This window comes from Apostichopus japonicus, chromosome 13 (genome assembly GCF_037975245.1).
Source record: "Apostichopus japonicus isolate 1M-3 chromosome 13, ASM3797524v1, whole genome shotgun sequence".
Taxonomy (NCBI): Eukaryota; Metazoa; Echinodermata; class Holothuroidea; order Aspidochirotida; family Stichopodidae; genus Apostichopus; species Apostichopus japonicus.
In genome coordinates, this window is record NC_092573.1 from 413,463 (window position 1) to 431,742 (window position 18,280).

General features: G+C 36.4%; 1 protein-coding gene across 10 annotated transcripts in view; it reads right to left on the minus strand.

Annotated features, from left to right (window-relative positions):
* Positions 1 to 8,191, minus strand: part of LOC139978319 (cartilage oligomeric matrix protein-like) — a 44,007-nt gene extending 35,816 nt beyond the window's left edge. For 8 of the 10 annotated variants that reach the window (XR_011796948.1, XR_011796946.1, XR_011796947.1 and 5 more), the window contains exon 1: positions 7,634 to 8,190. The gene's annotated coding sequence lies outside the window, so the exon portion shown is untranslated. Of the gene's footprint in view, positions 1 to 4,693; positions 4,812 to 7,633 lie in introns of those variants that run through there. The other 2 variants (XM_071988400.1, XM_071988398.1) reach the window with 2 other exon arrangements.
* Positions 8,192 to 18,280: the final 10,089 nt, after the last annotated feature.

Sequence of the window (18,280 nt, forward strand, 5' to 3'; positions counted from 1 at the left end):
CATATACATTCGCCTCAACACACAGTTTGCCATTCATGGGACGCGGATAGGCCTACACTAGCCTATATATATATGTCTACACTAGCCTATTTATAGGCCTATACATTCACTGAACAGTACATATTCTGGTGATCCTACTGTAAAAACCCATTAACCTTTTGCATATATAAATCAAAATACATATTTCATTATTATTAGATCAATACATGACTTGTATGGGCACCTGTTATTATTGTGCTATACACGAATGATAGATAAGTCGTACATACTTTATGAATGGATTATGTGTGTACCAAAATGAATGTAATTACCCGGAACGCTTTGACCTTTGCGATGTAAAGTTTGATAAAAACGTTTAAGAGTAAGACCATTTAACCTCGCTACTTCCGAAACATGTGTTACCACTTAACTCTTGTTATGTTTCTCGAGCCGATATCTAGGCAACTTGCCAAGTAAATGGTTTACTACATTGTAAAGACATGTCGTTAAACTTTAAGTTAAAAGTAATAACCTTTATTTTTTGTGAATGACCTATAACATGTAAGTTGAGATGACTAGTAGGAAAACTAAATGCAAATTAACCTCCTATAATAGATTTTAGGTTAAACAATGGTATTTTATCGATATCTGTATCCAAAACAAAAAAGGTTGAGCATGTCATTTGAAAGTAAATAGAAGCTATAAATCACAAATTGAATATAGAACAATGATGAACTATATAAACTATGTGATACAACGTAAAAGCTTGATACACATGGTAGGATAGGATATATATTTGTTAAGGATATGTATAAGGGATATATACTGAATGGTGTACAGAGTCTTGGTATTTAAACATGTTTGCTTGGTGACCACAATTAGCACCCTCATAATCTTGGCGATCCTACAGGGCGCTTGATGTGTCCTGAGGGAAGAGCTCTACTGGGAGGAGGTATGCCCTCCCCCTTTTTCATATGATTAAGGGTGCTTATAGTTGCAAAATGGTGTTATTTTGCAACTCTTGAAGTAATTTATTTACAGTATTTTTTCCCCCTCAAAATATCGGCAATTTCGTTTCACCTCCGAAGTTTTTGGCGACCCTCCAAAATCTTTGGCAGACCCCCACTTTGAATAGCAAAGATATACTGTATAGTGTAATTGAAACCAATGTAACCATCAATCGGTACATGTCATGTTGTCTACAAAAATAATGATTAGAGTTTAAAAACCGACAAAAAGAAATGAAATGGTTAGGCTATAACATACAAAACGCGCTACAACAGAGCACAGCGCACCATGTTACCATGGAGATGGTAATGTTTCGCCTTCCTTGCAGACGACAGTTCAATATTTTCTTATCTTTGAAGCTGTCGAGTGATTAATGATCTAAGAACACATTTTAATATAAACAAAGAACAATGCTGTATTGGTGATTCCTATAACGGCAAACGAGCATGTCATAATTTCAATGGCTGACGGAGGTGATAAGAAAAGAAGTCACTTCTTCAGCTCCTGACACTGAAATATCTTCATGTCGTTCGTAGCTGATCTGTCAGTAATTGCCTCAGGGATCCTCATTAATAGGGTAGGCTGTAGAATTGTTACAAATCAGGTTAGACAAGTTCGACAAATCTTTGTATATCAACGGAAAACATGCTTTTGAGTTGTTTAGAGAGCGACAATTTGGAATATTTCTTTGACTATAAACATTAAAACATACAACTTCTTACACGGCTTCGACGGCTACACATCAAAGCAATGACGTTGTACAATGTGTGTTTACTAATGTTTTTCTATAAGAAATCAATCATATATCTTTCTTGTTTTTTTGCTGATTCATTGTGTGTGATTTAAGTCATAATATCTAAACATGGATTTCACTACATGCAATTTTCGAAGTTTAAACTTATATATATACATAGCCAAACAAAATATGTCATAGAAATGGAACATTGCTTACAACTATATCCTCTCCACCCCCCCCCCCCCCCTCAAGAATAAAACTAATAAATAAGGAGAATGGAGGAAATACCCTCCACCTATCACCTCGAGGTGGCAATATAATGTTTACAATATTACAAAACGATGACATTTCACTTACATATGAAACTAAAGTCACATGCGTGATAAACATTGAAACATCTGCATGCTGAACCACACAATAGTCTCTCTACACTAGAGACATTTAATGGTGCTTGGTGGCATAGGCGTACGAGGCGGGGGGGGGGGCAGGGGGCAGACTGCCCCCCAAATTTCCAGAGGACAAAAATTAGGGCAAAAGTCCTGAAAAATTCGGGCAGCCTAAGAGGAGAAAAAAATATTTATATAATATATAAATATGCAGTAGCTTGCCCGAATCTTTTTCAAATTTTTGCCCGACAATTCCGTGGAGAGTGTTTGTGACATTAATATTAATATAGGCATAATGATTTTCTTTATTTAGCATCATGATGCCCGAATATTTACGTGTAACACCACCGTAAGCGCAGCTCATCTGGGCTACCACGCTTTTTGCACTATCGCCCAAAATTATTAACAGGGAACGCCGCTCACAATCGTGGTGACATGCATGCATGGAGATTAGCAGTCTCTGAAGTGAATGACTACAAGTCTAAAACGATATATACTGTCCTATTTTTCCCCCTTCAAAGTGATGTTACCATTTTTTCTTCTTCTAATTTACCAAATTTTTGGGGAGTGTAAATTTCTAAAACTTGAGATTATAAAATAAAGAATGTTTAGATGAAACTTGCAAGGCCTCAGAAGTGCCATTTCCGGCAATCTGAGAGGCATTTCTTGCCAAAAAATTTATTGTACGCTACGCGCCAATCGATGGTGGCGCTCCGCTTAGATAGTGTCACGGGAACTTTCGGGCACAAAAGTTTCTGCCCCCCCCCCCAAACTGAAATGGTCCCGTACGCCTATGCTTGGTGGTAATATGGGAAGGGTTAGTATGATAGGAAATGTCTTCTATCGAAAGAGGAGAGGACACGTTTCGACTAAAGAACATTCCCCCATATTTTATATAAATTCGAACAAGCATATAGTCATGTTCGTAAACGTATCAAAGTATTACCGTCGAATTAGGCTTCTATAATCTAACTGCAAATCAACTGTTTAGGAGAAGCCCTCTGAGATCAGCCGAGGGTATATAACTATTGTGCCAAGGGTTTTCATTTCCCATGATATCACCGCCAATGATATTCTACGACTTTTTTTCTTCTTCTTTACCTGTAAGTGTTTAATCAAACGTCGCCTAAGGCAAACTTAAAATAGCTAACAAAAAATATTTTCAAATAAATAGACACCGCAACTATTTTGAAAATGGTGCAAACAATTTACCACCCGGCGTCGGAAATGTTCTAGCAGAAATCATAGCCCTGTTTAGAGGATTTAAGTATTGGGTATATGTTGTTAGTGGAAGTAGGTCATACGATTTAAATGTGCTTAGGTAAATTGGGATTTAAAATAGGAGATAATGTTGGTTATGTGATCTTTCCCGCCACGAGAAAAAGACATGAGTAGGCTTACACATGAGGGATACATGGACCTGGGCCAACATATTTATCTAAATTTCTGAACAGATACATACATACCTAAATTGCATAAATATACATACACACACACACACACACATATATATATATATATATAAATATATAAAGAATATAAGTAATGTCGACCAAAGTCAATGCCTTGTTCTTCCTGGTGCAGTTAGCTGTTAATTGACCTAATTAGTTTAACTAATTAATGACACGAACAACTCTCTACTACCTTAGTTTTGTGCAAAGTATATGCTTGTATAGATATCGGCCTGAACATAATATGAAATATGAACCTTCATAGTAATTTTCAAAGTATACGTGTTGGATATGTGTTTTACATTTTTTGAAACCATTTGTTTTGTAGAGATTCAGTGCTGTTATATGTTGTTATCATCAATTTCTCATTTTTATGTATAGTGTTGCATGACGGGAGATTTCAGCCTGCGTTGCATCATTCTACTTCCTATGGTTGCCTGGAAACATGACCAGCTGCTTGAAAAAGGGGAAGTAAATAAAAGAAAGACGTCTACCCGTTAGTCTAGACAGACCGTATATACAAGACAACGGCGTTCTATATCTTCTAAAGTAAAAGACTATGGCTTTGTTTATCAATCCACTTCCTCTTGACCGTGTTTGGAATTTTACAGTTTGGTTTTGATTTGACCTGGCATGGTATGTTCTTGTCCTGTTGTTAGGTGCTGTTCTATTTCATGTAATACTAAACATATGTATAAACTATGTGATCCGTCATCTTGATCGACTTCAAACGTTCTGACAATGAAATTTAAAGGTACTGACAGACTTTCAAGACTGGCCTTGAAAAGATCAGCTGACGACAACTCGATTACATTGCAACTGATTCTCCCCCGCGACTATGCCGCAGATATAGGGCCTATATGTTCATTATGGCCTATAGCCTTTAATCTATGGTAGGCTATCACGCCTAAGCTTAATGAAATGCATATTCGATTCATTCACCACGGAATGTAGGCTATATAACTATGTGCCACTGTTGAATGAATGAATAAATAAATAGTTAGATAAAATGAAAGTATGCTGGATGGATGAATGTATGAATAAATGGGTAAATGGATGAATTAATGACAGTACATTATTGTAGGCTATATCAGTGATAGGGTCCAGAGGGTGGATATTTTTTTAACACATACTTGTATCATTTACTCTGTAAGAAATAATGCCTACGTCACCACTCTGGAAGACTGGTCAGTGATCCATTTAATCAGTTCGATAAATCATTGTTTTCATCAATATTTGGGGTCTCCCAATGAGACTCAAATTGCAGGCAGTCCTGTGTTAATTAAGAGGATTCGTATAGAGCTACCTCTGAGTCTATTAGTTTGAAGTCTGTTGATATCACGTGAACCAATGATAGAGTTCAGCGCATCTTACGTCATCATTAGGTATAGCATTTCACGGAAGTTTGCCTTAGCAACCATGCAGATCTTGCAGGTATTCCAATATCTTCCACAATATCTGTACTGTTTATGCTACACACTGACATCCAAAATAGCATCGACTGATATCGCTTCGATTTTAGTATTTCTGTGTATACTCTGAATACTCAGATGTAGGCCTACTAGATTAAAAGCTTCTGTACATATATGTGTATCGATATTTATGAGTGTCTGTGCAGTAATGCTAAACTTATGAACTACTGAATCCTCCGTTATCGATATTTATGAGTGCCTGTGCAGTAAATGCTAAACTTATGAACTAATGAATCCTCCGTTATCGATATTTATGAGTGCCTGTGCAGTAAATGCTATACTTATTAACTACTGAATCCTCCGTTATCGATATTTATGAGTGCCTGTGCAGTAAATTCTATACTTATTAACTACTGAATCCTCCGTTATCGATATTTATGAGTGCCTGTGCAGTAAATTCTATACTTATTAACTACTGAATCCTCCGTTATCGATATTTATGAGTGCCTGTGCAGTAAATTCTATACTTATTAACTACTGAATCCTCCGTTATCGATATTTATGAGTGCCTGTGCAGTAAATTCTATACTTATTAACTACTGAATCCTCCGTGATAGAAGTGGATGTAATATTGTAAACTGCTTGTATTTCATTCTTCTTTAGAATGATCACTAAATCGGAGAGGTTAGATTGAAAGTAAGTTAAAAGACTACTCTTTTATTCTTTTGACATGATATCATACGCATCATAACATAAGTATACAGAATCAGATGCGCAAAACGTGTCTGCGATAACTGTCCGCCCACCGACCAACCACCCACCCCATATATACACACCCACCCACCAACCCACCGGCCTATCCTTTTGCCTTTCACTTCCCCGGAAATGAGGCAATTAATGAACTGTGCACATACCCCAAGTAATATATACCGTACTCAATTCTTTTTAGTTGAATAAATCATTTTCGCGTCGAATTACATTCCAGAGTCTCACGTATCTCAGAATCATACTGATCAAATAACTCTTCTGTAATTTTTGGGCTTTGACAATATTCAAAAATCCGCCATTGCACACGTATACACTCTTACATCTGCTAATTATTATCCAGTCCCATATAAACTATAATACGCTCTGATAAAACGAAAAATTAAAATGCAGAAATTTCGTCCAAGATAGAGGAGCCTGGGCAGGAAAAAAACCAAACAATTTGATGCACTCTCAACCCTGATAGTCCCCTCATGCACATCGAGAGTATATACTCTATAGTAACCATGACATAGAAAGCATACAGTCATTGTTGAAGATTTGTCGTATACACCCTCTCCTAATTTGGGTATATGATTTGAGGTTATGTTTTGCTTTAACTGATAACTATGGTATGTCTAATCCATAATACGACAATTTGGCTGATAAAGCTTTCTATCTTTTTAAATAATACAAAAAAAATAATAATGTTATTTTCAAAACGTTATACACGGTATAGTTCACAAATCCATGAAATCCGTTAAGTGCAGGGACTAGTTTAATGAAATAACGAATTATTCATCTAACTAGACACTGCACTATACATGAAAATTTGCATAAATGCATAATTTTTGTCGATGTACTAAAAAGGGTATTTAGATGTGCTACGTTGCAAGGGTTTATTTCAAAACTTTTCTCGAGCATATTTAATGAAATTTAATATTACTTAAGAACCCTTACTAAACGTAACTTATTACTGACCACGTAAGTACCACTACGACACATAACATTACCATCACTTAAGTACTATTATCAAACGATACATTATTACTGACCACCTAATAGGCCTACTTATAGGTAGTACTACCACACATAATCACTTAAGAAGTCTAATGTTAATAGTAATAATACTTAAGAACAGTCTTATACTCAAAGTGATATTGCTTGTCTAGGAGTACTAATATACATCATGAACACCGTGCACGTTTTCCTACAGACAACGGAGGTGTGTAAAGATGTATGTATATTTTCCCAGAAGCAGTGCACGTATATAAAACTACGACACCTTTAACATTACGTAGGTAATATTAATCGTAATGTTACTGAACAAAGTCTTACTCAAGGTGATACTGTTTAACTAGGAGTAATAAAATTACAACTGTAGACGTTTTCTGGCAGAAATGGAGTTTTATACCGATATATGTATTTATTATCACAACTACCTAAATTTGTCAAACACACAATAAAACAAACATTCTCTCCTCTATTTTGTTTCTGTTTTTGTGGAACGCCAATAGTTCAACAAGTTGAAATCATTTGACGAGAATCCCCATTTAAGTTTGCTTTATAATGAGCGATGAACATCAAATATCTTTGCAAACATATGTGCACACAAACATAGACATACAGGTGTACCCCCGAAGCTTATCTTAAACACATATATTTCACATAGGTTTAGCTCATACATTTTTATATTAACATGATTGAGTTGAGAAAAGAATAGACCAAGTTTCGGCAAATTCAATACAGCAAATAATATCATAGATTTGTAATCAAACTTACGTCATATGTAGTCGTTACCTCTTCAAATGTGATTAACAGTTAATATAACATTCAATAAAACCTTATATACACTGTCTTATGAAAAGTTCATAATCAAATAATCACATTTAGAAATGATCAACCAATAAAACTTACGATTTTTGGCGTAGATATCCAAAGCACAAAGCAGAATAAATGTTGCGGTCGTTTCAATACGCACGGCACAAGAACAGTTTTAAAGTTTAGTTCATATAAGTTAACCAAAGATCCAAATCGCAATATATATATATATCGTTATATATTGGATTCCAGAATGATGTCGTTTTCTGTAATCAAGATGAAATTCTTGGCTCTCTATCTCCTGACTGAGAAAACGCTTGTAGACGGTAATAAACCTGACTCTGTAAGAGCACAAGCCTTAATATTTATACCAACCACCGAGACGGGCAACAATTGAATTTGCGGTCTCTACGGATATTTGACATGCCCGAACGGCTGGGGGTGGAGCTACGGTCGAGGTAATTTTTTTTTCTATTTTGGCTTTTTGGTTGAACATTTTTCTCTTTTTAAATCTTGGATATCTCCGAGGGTGCAATATGGTTGATAAGAATGCTACGTGTGCGATTCTCTGAACAAGTTCGCGGGCAGGAGGAAACATCGGCGACGTTATTAAACAGGGGTGACCATGTCTAGCAGATAACAAACCCGATAAGCTGTTGAACATTTAAGAGCTGTGTGCATGTATAGATATATACATATATATATATATAGAACGTGTACACACGAATTATATTTTATTGTACTGAGATTAGTCAATGAGTGATGTGTCTGTCGTGTAGACGTTTGCCATGATGATGAGAAGTTAAGTTTGTATAAGCAGCAGTACATGCACGCATGGGTGGATGAACGATCTAACCGAAATTTTTGGAAAACTTAGGAAAGTTTTAAAATATTGACGACGATGAAGGTGACTTATGGGAAAAAGTTGGAAGGGGGGGGGGGGTAACCAAATTCCCATTTCTGCCTCTGAAAATGACCCTTCGCCCGTTTGATCTAATCAATAATGATGTTTTACATTACAAACCTCTATATCATATAGGCCTAGCAGTTATAAAGAATGCAGGACGATGCACGGTGGTGATTATCGTGCACTTTGTGTTATAGGATATACTCGTTCTACATAAAGGGCTCAGAAACAAAATATCCAGAACAAAATATTGAAGCGATGCTTCATGTAACAATAAGAAGACTGTCGAATTTAGCAGAATACACATAATAGAGATTGGCCAGGCAATTTGCGTCGAGTTTTAGATTGACAAGCAACTGCAGTGAGAGCAGGACAGCGCGTGGAGGACTTTGAAATACCTCACACAGCGGGAATTTAGGAGTGGTGAATTAGAAAAATCAGTCAATTTTTAGAGCAATCAGTTTTTGGTCTTATTTGCCTTCATTTATGGCATTTTTTGAACGACATTCCTTTCTCATCTCTTATCATGCAAATATGTTGCCGACGTCACTTATTTTTTTTTAATGTGACGTAGAAGCGTGAAAACTGGCGTGTTAAGTGGTAAACACATACCTCGAGTTGAAAGAGGTGATAGTTTATTCATTACTGATACATAGGAAATGTAATAAATGCTTACCCTGTATGGGGCCGACGCCAGTGGCGTAGTGGGAATTAGCCACGGAATGGAGACAGGGTGTAGGGAGGGTGGGGGGGGGGGGTTGGTGATAGACAATTGGCCAGAGCAAAATGTCTCTTTGAATAACTAGTAAATATAGAAGTGTAACTGTAACATCAATGATGCTATTAAATACGCAAGACACCTGACACCGTCGGTATACCACTAACACTTATGGTTATATAACGCAGCCAATACTCAAGGAGCAATATATACAGACTAATACACTGGAAAAGTAATACTTAAAGCGGTTTTGATATTGAACGTGCAGCCAGTAAACCAAACGGGACATATTCACTTTTCAGGGTCCAATGGTTATTAATTTAGATATCAACATGGGCGTTGTCTGCACCAAATATGAAAAACAACTTGGGCTTGGATGAATGTGGACGCTCCTTGGGGCCCATTTCTGTTGCTGCGCCGGAGTCATCTTGCTCTTAGCGATGACGATGGCGATGATGATGACGATGGAGATGGCGATGATGATTATGATGAAAAAAATTGAATTGATTATTGATTACATCTTGACAAATTAACATTTTGCAAATAAATGACGATTTTCTCACTCCTTATGTAATTTGTAAATTCAAAAATTTTTCATTTTCGTCAAAATCACCTCGTCATTTCACATCTTAATGGTGAATTATCCATTTGATTAAATGCGAGAACTCCCATCAACTTATTCCCAGTTTTTAACATTTCAAACTATAAAGTGTTTTATTTGTTGAAAATTTCCAAATTAACTGAAATGTTCGAACATTTCAACGGTATGTACGCTTTAGTGTTTCCATACAGCCCTACAAGACAATTAATCGTCCACGCCATATCTTACCGTTATTCAGCAGAAATCATTTAAACACTCATAAAAAACATTTATTCTCATTTTGGGGTCATGGAGGTTATCGGCTTCCTTCATCATTATGTTTTCGTTTCGCTCAAAACAAAACAAAACAAAAATACCACCACATTACACAAGACGAAATGTGACCCAATCGGTCATTGGAGCCTATACAATACTAGCGAATACCTCGCAAAGAAATACATCACGTGGGAAGATCAAGAATATTAAGAAGCATACTCGATAGATATCAAAATGTCAGCGCAAACTAATGTTTGATCAATGTTTACACCAACGCATTGTAAGAGCCATCGGGAGGAGTGATGCCTAGGGCCCTATATAGGCTAATTTGTCGATGACACAATATATCACGACAGGCTGTATGTAGAGCGATTACCGCCTCCAGTATACTCGTAATGGTTCGATCAGAAATACGTGAAACTATCACAAATGTCACAGGTCAAGCGAAATCAGAGTTTGAAACACTCAAGAAGAGATCACAGGGATGACTTAGATGCCTCGTCTAAAGGAGTGTTGAAAAATAGCAAACATAATGTCAAACTTATACGGTATTATATATGCCATGATGCTTGTCATAACATGGATGACTTGAGCAAGTCTAAACTGAGGGCAATGTGATAAAATGTTATATATTATACATTAATATATGGTAACACTACCGCTTGATGAAAGTTAGCTTCGTTCTCTCAGGAGTGAAAATAAGGACTAACAATAAAAAATAAACAAAATGAGAGCTGACATTTTTATGCTCATTATTGTTTATATTCGTATATTATAAGTTTTTTGTATATAATTTACGGGATTCTCATGTAGACTTAAAACTAGTGAATTTCCTGGGGTTCTCTTTGATCGATACATTGCAGGTTTTAGTTTAAACACATCGTCAAAAGTTGGTACTAAAATTGGCCGCATATGACGTTTCTCTCACGTTTTCTTTGGTTCGTTAGGCTTAGGCTATTGTAATGGGCGCACTACTTACGGTTTCGTTAATACATTTGTTTACTAGTAATATAACAATATGTACTAGCTACATACATTACAGACGTGTGAAGCCATACAGAAACTTGCCTGCATGTTAAGGGCTATACTTAAATTAATGGCGTCTGTTTTGTAGTAGCCTCCATGAGGCACGGACTAAGAATTGCCTTACACGGAACCACAATGAAATATGACATTTCGCTAGACTGGATCAACCATGGTCATGTCGTTGCCTGTCACGTGACACAAAACCACATTGGACGGTCATCTTCCTCTTCTTACAAACACACAAAAAAGACAGAAAAGGAAAGAAAAAAGAACAACAAGCAGACGTCATTTTGTGATCATACTGTTATTTCGCTTTTTCGTCGGTTTATGAAGCTTACGGTAAAAATAACATATTTTAACATTCCAAACTGATCGGAACGCCATGCAGTCTCATATAATCTTCTTTTCAGTGACCTCTCGGGTCACAGGCTAATGGTTTAGTATTTTGTATTGTTTTGACCGTAGACAATGTTCCTAGTGGATGTCTGCAACCTTCAGGTACATGTCTATCAAGATCAGCCTTCACTTGGCCACCATGGGGTACCCCATTACCCGTCAATAACACAGGTGGAGCCTAACCATGAATAGCAATGGTAATGATTTACATAAGCTATATAGCCTAACAATTGACAATACACAACTAAAGCAGTTGGAACCCATATGGGTATTATAGCTACTGAAAGGATATTTATTCATCGCGATAAATCTACTATGGCAACCATTATCTCTGTTTCTTTTCACGATTAAATGGATGTAAAATCTCACGTTGTGATAGACGAATAGCCTCGAGTGTTCGATACCAGGGCAGACGATACGAAATACACATGTTACCATGGCAATACTACAAACTTACCTCAAACATTGAAGATCGGTAAAAGCTCTTAACAGTAGTTTTTATATACTTAATGCCGGTATATGTTATAGCTCTTGAAGTTATACTGCAATGTGCAGGGGCGGCGATCTGTTTCAAATATTGGGGGGGGACATTTGCTTGGATGCAGGCGAATTACTATCAAAGCGGAGCGCCACCATTGGTTGGCGCGCAGCGTACAAGAAAATTTTTGGTTTTGATAGCCCCCCAGATCACTGGAAATGGCACTTCTCGGGATTGAAAATGACCAACCAGATGTACACTTTTGCCTGAGAACCAAGTTTTACCTAATAGATTTTTTTCTTCATTCATCATACCTTTTTTCAAGATTGTCACCAGTCACACATCATGTTCGACCTCATTGCATCTCCTGTGGATCATTGCTTTTGTAGGTAATTCTACGTAACGCCCCTTAATACCCGTCAGCCCCACTTTTCAAGGTTTTAAGCTCATTATTTGTTCAGAATTTGAATAATAAATTCACTTTAAAACATATCCATAATGTTGCACAAAATTTAATCTATGGACAACCAATATAGAAAACCCCCCTCAACCCCTAACAGACCGGTCAAAATTGCACGAGTAGAGGGAAGTATGATGAAGAATGTTGTTCAAAGAATTTTCGAAAATTCAGACACAGTTAAATTATTGGTGTAAAAATATTGAAACCTCTTATAACGGCTACTATAAAACTTCGATATCATAGAAAATACCAAAAAAATATGCTCGAGGGGGAGGTCGGTCTCCACCCTTCACCCCCCCCCCCCTCCCTTGGCTAAGCACCTGCGGTTAGAAATCTTGTAGGAAACAGGCCAAATGGAAACCCAGTGAACCCATATCGATGTGGATCATATGTGTGATTGTACGTACTTACACTCATACACAAGATTCCAACCAAATTTCATTACGGATGCGGTCATAAGTTGGCGCGAAGCGCAAAAGAAAATTTTGGCCGAAAATGCCTCCCAGATTGCTGGAAATGGCACTTCCCAGGCCTTTTAAGTTGCATCTAAGCATTTTCTATTTTGAAATTACTAGCGATATCATAAAAAAATACAAAACATATGCTTAAAAAAAACTATGCCACTAAATATTGGGGGGGATATTAGATACTATATCCCCCCCAACAAAAATATTGGGGGGGACATGTCCCCCCCGTCCCCCCCATGATCGCCGCCCATGGCAATGTGTATAAGCACTTAGTCACATAAAGTGTCAGTAGGTTTTTTTCTGTGCGTTTGATCAGCCGTTGTTTGAATTAAGGATTAATGTGCTAGTGATTAATGAACTTAATTTGATTCCCATATTTTACTTCATAATTTGAAAAGACGGCTTGTCAAGTGAACGAAATTCGAAGAGCATCGATAACCGGAATTTATCAACATCAATTCCAAAAAGAAAAATAAACTGTTTTAAGTAAAAAAATATTTCACAGTCAGCATTCACATATAACCCGTTGGGAAGTTTCAAATGGAAGAAAACTTTGAAATATGAAACGCTTGGAATAAGCGAAGAAATTGTTGTTTACAAGGTGATTCGAACCAATTATGATCGTCACCACATTATAGGGCCAGAAGTATAGGGCAACACGTGACTAGAATCCCGACCAACTCGCTAACAATATCTTTGTTATTTCATTGTCTTTTCCCCCTCTGAGTAAACTATTTTTTCTTGAATCAAAGCAGAAATAGATGACATAAAATGATTACATTATCATTGAAGTTATTTTTTTAGCATTCCTGACCAAAGAGATTCCCATACAGCATAACTGACGTCAGAGATTTCGCCGATTTATTGCCGATTTACTTAATTTTTCCATGACGATGACGATAACGACGATGATCTTTCGGTAAATAAGTTATTATAAAAAGTCTCAGGATATTGTATATCTATATCTGAAGATGACCGTATTGTCCAACTATGTTAAACTCTGTGGATTACTGTTAAGTCACTATGCCATGTTTCCTTCAAGATGATCGAGTCCTCATATACGTTTCCGTTATTTATAATATTTTCTTTTAACCAATTTATTTTCATTGTAAATTTCACATGCTTTAAGAAAAAATTGACCTCCTAATTTCTGCACTGAAAGGTAAACGACCGAACCAGACAAAATATAATAAGGAAGGAAGAATGTTTCAAGGAAATCGAAGTCAATTATCGCTTTACCTTTAAAAAATGTAAACAATGGCTGGCACGTCAAAACTATGCCGTAGATGTCAGAGGTCAACGATATAACAGCTTCGAGAGCGCAAGAACTCACACGTCACAGCATGTTTGTGAGTAAACTTCTCGTATGACATAGTTTCTTAGAAGAGGAGGAAACAAACCTTGTTGTTTTTCCTTTCTAAACAAAGAAACATGAATGAGCAATTAATGCGATACATTTAAAAGCGGCGAAAACTTTCTTAAGATTCTTTCTTTTACATAAAAAAAACCTGGGTCACGTGCATGGAGGAATGGGTGGGGTAATTGGGTATCCCCGGAGCATGCTGTATTAATAAAATTGGGGATTGGATTAAGAAGCATATGTATTATTATCTTTCCTGTTTACGTTAATCTATGTTGTTAGGGTTCAAGAGCATATATAAACTTTTGACGCAATGCATATGGAAAACATTTTCAGAACACACCAATGAAATCATGGTCGCCAAATTTAGTGAAAAATGTAAAAGTATACACACATCTTGGTGATGTGGCAGTTTATAAAAGAAATTCCAACTAGTGACAATATTGAAATCTTCGAAGTTACAAAGTACAGCGAGAAATGCTTTACCAAAGTTGAAACTAAATGGTTTCGAAAGTAAATCTTCTTCCTGCTAGCATACGATGACTTACAAGCATACTATAAATAAAACACACCATGATGGTTAAAATTCCAATCATTGTCAGACCGTGTTTACACATTCTTACTTATCCATAAAGTTTTTGTTGTAATCATTTCTTCAAATCTAAAGAATTGTTTTTCAAGAAAACTTGGACATCTCATCATTCCGCAGGGAAAAAGGGAGGGAGATGCCAGCGGCGTTTGAATTGTTTCCAACAGCGTTTTAGAAGCGTCTTGTTGAGTGTTGACTATCACAGTAACATAAAAAACAAAATACCGGAAGAATATATGATGCACGGGACATCTTACTGGCTACAAAATCTCAATACATATATATATATATATATATATATATATATATATATATATAGATAGATAGATATAGATATATATATATATATATATATAGATAGATAGATAGATAGATATAGATATAGATATAGATATATATATATATATATATATATATATATATATATATATATATATATATATATATATATATATATATATATATATTTACGAACCGCGTTCATAGGGATCTATTTATCACAAATTAAGTTTCATTATGTTTATTCCGATATGTATTAATGAAACTTTGTTCTAGGTGACTTAAGTAACGATTGTCGTATGAACTGATGAAGTGAAGAGAATGTGTGGGATGGGGGTGAGGGATGGGTGGGTGGTGGTGGGACCATTTTGGTCATTACTCTTTCCACTTTTATCCTATAATTTAAATGTACACGTATATATTAACGTTAAATTGTCATTTTAAGAAAACTTACCACTTTTTCTACTTTTGATTACATTTCAACTGTCACCTTCAGTTATTCAGGATATATGTGGTGCGTTCTACGAATGTAAAGTTTAAGCCAACATTATATTTACACTCTATGCTGTGATATAGATCTTAAAGAGATAATATGAGGAGAACTGCTGTACTCAGTTTGTCAATTGTTGAGAAAAGAACCCTCAGTTCTCACAAGACGTTGTGAACAGAAAAGAATGGAAAGGGGTGTCGTTGATAAATTAAATAATGACTACACCAGGTTCAAATTCAAAACGAAGGCAGAATTTTTGGAAAACAGAGTGCAAATTTACTATTACTAGTCCTACAATAATTAAACAAAGTTCACAAATGATTCGGACATAACGTCATTCATATCATTACGCATGCGTAGAGCTGGTATATCCTCAGGCAGTTTCGCTGATGACTTAACTGGTGATCCTATGACACATCTACGTTCCCATCGTGGACATTTCTGACCTCAGCTAGTCATGCCACTTATTTGTTATACCTGCGGCGAATATCTCTATTATGGCCTTATGATTCTGGGTTGAATTTGCCACGATGTGAAGGTATCATACTTGAATGTGGCACGAACTGAATAAGGTGCGTCGGCATGCAAACATAATTTGAAGGTCATGTAAGCAAACGATATATGTGTTTGAACATTACACTCAATGATGTGGGATGGATCTTCTGTAAAAGAAAGTTAATAAGTAAAAAAAAGAAAGAAAAAAGAGTAAAAAGGCAAGTCGAAAAGAGCAAGTTAACGGTTGTTGCTGAACAGAGACAACTTCCTTGGATTAGGGAGTTACTAATTAAATTGAGTGGTAGGGTATCTATATTTAGGGTATCAACATTTGGCAGTGTGAGAATGTGGGGAGGGGGGGGCGCATGATGTGGGTTATGCAAGCTGGCTCCAAAGGAGCGAGTACGAGCGTGGAGTGCGAATCCATGTCGGTGTGGGTCCAGGGTGCGAAATAATGCGATCGTTTGCAACTAAAAAAAGAACTTTTTTCACGAAATTTTGCACGAAATACTTCAATATAGACCTAACAAATATTTTCTTCATTCTATTGAAAATTAGTCAAGCTTTTAGAGACCAAACTTTAGCACACACACACACACCCTTACACACACGCACACCCACAAACACACACACACACACACATATATATATATATATATATATATATATATATATATATATGTATATATATATATATATATATATATAAATTTGCAACTTCTTTTAAAAAAGAGTGTCAATATTTAAATTTCTTACAGTGTAATACATTTTGTTTATAATTAGACAAAAAAAGTTGGACACGAATTCGTCACACCCATTCTGACCCCAAAGAGAAGAAAAGAGGAGAAAAGGGGGGGGGGGGGCCTCTCGGTAGATGCCGAATACGGTCTTTCAGTACTATCCTATTTACCAGTTACACATATCAGAAGTAGCCATCAATATATTTAATATAAAGGAACTTATTTAAAGCATTTTGACGTCAATTCGTTCTTATTAATCCCGCTTTCTTACTCTGTCTCGAAAGTTCGGAAAGCAAATTGGAAAAGTATGGACGGCCATCGAGTTTTGAAATTGAATAATTCATCACCTTACCTGTACTCCCAAAATGTCGACACTTTTCATAAGAAACACCCTCCCGTGGGTGACCCCTTGGAGCCTTCCAAAGCGTTCATTGACTTTCAACACCCATTTAGATCATTACAGAAAGAGTAAGCCGTTTGGTCACTTGGGAACTCAAATTTACCGAACTTCAGGTTTCCGAACCCACCCTTAGCCTGGGAACACGTACAATTTTGTCAATCACTTCTATTATAATATTATATGAAATTTGTGGTTTCATGGAAAAGGAGAAGGTTGTTCGACAAAGAGTAAAAAGGAAAACTGATAAAGCCAAAAATATTTTGTTCCTTTCAAAATGAAATTGTACCCTATTTATTATTAGTACAACTGTCGGTTGGATGTTGAGTGATCGAATCTATACTAACCCTACATATTTTTCGATTTATGCATTACTCATGTATAAACCAATTGTAATAATTAAACGGCCGGAGTCGCTGTATAGATCCCTGGTCGGTTCTTACGCATAATATCTTGGCAGGATCATCTTTTCGGTTTCTTTTGAAACCTATGAAGTCACTTTTAACCTAAAGCGATTTAAATCTTCTCGAAATGGGAAGCACAACAAAAGGGTGTGAAGACTCGCGCAAAAAGAAACGTCTAATGCCGGTAATCTGACCTAGTTTGGAATGAGGTGTAACAGAAGTGTTAGACACCACCATCGATCCCAGAAAATACACACACAGCTTGCTACCGTCGGTAATTAGACACTAGTGTACAGTCAGTACATACAGCTGCGGACTGCGGTCAATATCCACAGCACAATGTACAAACGATACAGCGATGGACATCTCAGGTCCAGCTAAAGATAACAAGGTATCACGTTTCATTACTGTCTGCAGTTTGTAGCGACAAGAGAAAAACTTCACTTGCAAGCAACGGAAAGTTAACTTTTTCAGAGCGCGGCACGCGGTTTGGGGCGAGTCTTCAATGCCTTTAACTGTTTAGCTTTGGAATGTCATATTTTTTATTTACAAGACAAAAGAAAATATAGATAAATAAATGATATCCATCATAGAATAATTGGTTTTCTTTCCGTCGGTTATTTTGCAAAGGTGTGTATGGAAAAACATTGGTATATATTTAACACAAGTGCCACGAGTATG